Source organism: Delphinapterus leucas, chromosome 21, assembly GCF_059928025.1.
Source record: "Delphinapterus leucas isolate spDelLeu-1000000601 "Yukka" chromosome 21, BTC_Dleu_Yukka2, whole genome shotgun sequence".
Classification (NCBI taxonomy): domain Eukaryota; kingdom Metazoa; phylum Chordata; class Mammalia; order Artiodactyla; family Monodontidae; genus Delphinapterus; species Delphinapterus leucas.
This window is the reverse complement of record NC_143149.1, coordinates 40395001-40397500: the sequence shown is the minus strand read 5'-3', so window position 1 is coordinate 40397500 and position 2500 is coordinate 40395001. Positions and strand designations below refer to the sequence as shown.

Genomic DNA, 2500 nt, shown 5'->3' with positions numbered 1-2500 from the left:
CGAGGAGGAGGGGTCCGGGGTTGGCCGGGCCCGGCCTCCCACGCGCGCCTCCGTCCCCGGTGCCGGTCACGCCCACCCCCGTTCGCGACCGCCCCACACCCCGCGCGCGGAGCCTCCGGTGCGTCTCGGGGTGGGTGGCGTGGCGTGGCGTGGCGGTGTCGTGGCGGCGGCGGCGGCTCCCCGTGGGGGGGGCCGCTCGCTCGCCCGCCCGCCCGCCCGTCGCCTTCCCGCCGCCGGCCCTGGGCCGGTTCCCCGGCGGTCGGTCGTGGGTCCTCCGCTCCGTGCCCTCCGCCCCCTCGGCGGGCGCCCCTTACCTGTGCCCCGAGCCCGGGACCTCGCCTCCCTCCGTCGTCCGTCCGGCTCTCTCTCGCTCTCTTCTCTCTCCCGCCCTCCCCCGGTGTGCCCCCTGCCCGCTCGCCCCCCCGCTTCCCGTCGAAGCCCCCCTTACGCCCTCGGTGGCGAGAAGGGGGGCACGGGGGCGCGGGCCGGGCTAGGGCCACGGGGGCCCGGGGGGGGGTTGGGGTTGAGGAGCAGAGAGGGCCGCGTCCGGGCGCGAGCGTGGGGAGGTCTCCGCCCGGTTTCGGGGACACGGGGTTGGGGGGCGTCGTCGGGCGGTGGCCGTGGTGTCTCGTGTGGCGGTCGGCCCGGGCCCAGGCCCGGGGCCCCGCGTCACGGGCCGGTAGCGCCGAGGCCCGCGTGCTGCGGGCGGCCGCGGGCGGAGAGCCGTGTTGGTCGGTGTCGGGGCGGCGGTGACCGTGGGGGCGCCCCGCGCCCAGCCCCCCCCCACACGCCTCGCCCGCCTCCCCCCTCTCCAGGTACCTAGCGCGTCCCGGCGCGGAGGTTTAAAGACCCACGGGGGGTCGCCCGTCCGCCTTGGGGTCGGGGCGGTCGGGCCCGCGGGGAGTCGGGAGGCCCCTCCCTTCTCCCCCAGGCTCCGCTTCACCCCCCCCACCGGCACCCCACCACACGGGGCCGGGGCGCCGCGGCGCCGCTGGTCCACCCCGCCGCGGCCGTCGGGAGGGGCCTACCCGGCGGCCGTGGTGCGGGCCGGGGCCGCGCGCCCGCGCGCCCCGCGTCCCCTGTGTGTGTACGGTTGGGGGGGCAGGTGGGAACCCCCCGGGCGCCTGTGGGGTGTCCGAGCCCGCCCCGCCCGCGGGGTCGGTGCCGGGCGCCCCGTCGTGAAACCTTCCGGCCCCCCTCCGGTCTGCTGTTTTCTGTCTGACTTGGCCGGCCAGAGGCAGCCCCCTCCGGGGGATGTGCCGTGCCACCGGCGGGGGTGACCCCCCCCGCCGAAACCCAGAGAAACCAAAACTCGTACGACTCTTAGCGGTGGATCACTCGGCTCGTGCGTCGATGAAGAACGCAGCTAGCTGCGAGAATTAATGTGAATTGCAGGACACATTGATCATCGACACTTCGAACGCACTTGCGGCCCCGGGTTCCTCCCGGGGCTACGCCTGTCTGAGCGTCGCTTGACGATCAATCGCCCCCCCCCCCCGGTGTGTGCGTGCCGTGCGCGCGCGCGCCTTCCCGGGGGGGGCGGTGGCGCGGCTGGGGGTTTGCTCGCAGGGCCGCCGGGGCCCTCCGTCCCCCTAAGTGCAGACGCGGCGCCCGCCCCCGGCCACGGGGGCGCGCTGCCCGCGAGAGGGAAGAGAGAAGGGGAGAGAGAGCTCGCGACGAGGCCCTGGCCGCGTGGCCTCCGCGGTCGGTCCCCCTTCGGGAAGCGCCCTCGCGCCGCAAGCGGTCTCTGGGCGTTTTACCCCCGGGGTGTCGGTGGGCGGGGACGGTCCCGCGCCCTCGCGGCCGGGGCCCGCGGCGGCGGTGGTGGTTGGGCCGCGTCCGTGCCGCCGTCGTACGCCGCCCGCCCCCGGCGGCGTCCCGGCGACGTCCGGCCCGCCTCCCCCCGCGGGGCCCCGACCCGCGCGTCCGGGGTCCGTGCCCGCCCCCGCCGCCTCGCCTCGCCGTGTCGGGGCGGGCGTCTCGGGCCGAGGCCGAGTCGTGCGTGCGCGGCCGCGCCCCGGGGATGCGTGCCCCGGCGGCGACCCGCGGGACGCCGCGGCGTCGCCTGCCGCCGCGCGCTTCCCCCCGGGCTGCGGCCGCGCCGCTCCGCGCTTCGTGCACGCTCCCCGAGCCGGCCGGCGGTGGGCGCCTGTCGGTGGTGGGCGGGGGCGCACGGCGTCGTCCGTCGTGGCGGGGCCGTCTCGCGGCTGCGTGGAGGCTGTGCGGCGTTGGCGGCGTTGAGGGCTGGGGAGACGGAGAAGAGAGCGAGAGAGAGAGGGAGAGAGACGGGAGAGAGCGAGAGAGAGGGTGGGAGTCGGTCGGTCGGGCGTGGGAGGAGGCGTGGGAGGAGGGCCCGGCGGTCGGGGGGCGACCGCCGGGTTTTCTCCCCACCGCCTCGCCTTCCACGCCGCCCGCCGCTCTCTCCCGTCCGCTCCTCCTCCTCCTCCCTCCTCCTCCTCCTCTCCCGTCCCCCCACCCCCACCCCCGTCGTCTCCCGTCC

The 2500-nt window shown here is 78.3% G+C and overlaps 1 non-coding gene across 1 annotated transcript; it reads left to right on the top strand.

Annotated features, from left to right (window-relative positions):
* The first annotated feature begins 1318 nt into the window (after positions 1 to 1318).
* LOC149744472 (5.8S ribosomal RNA) lies at positions 1319 to 1471 on the top strand. The gene has a single exon (XR_016391254.1). It is a non-coding gene; the product is annotated as a 5.8S ribosomal RNA (ribosomal RNA).
* The last annotated feature ends 1029 nt before the right edge of the window (positions 1472 to 2500 follow it).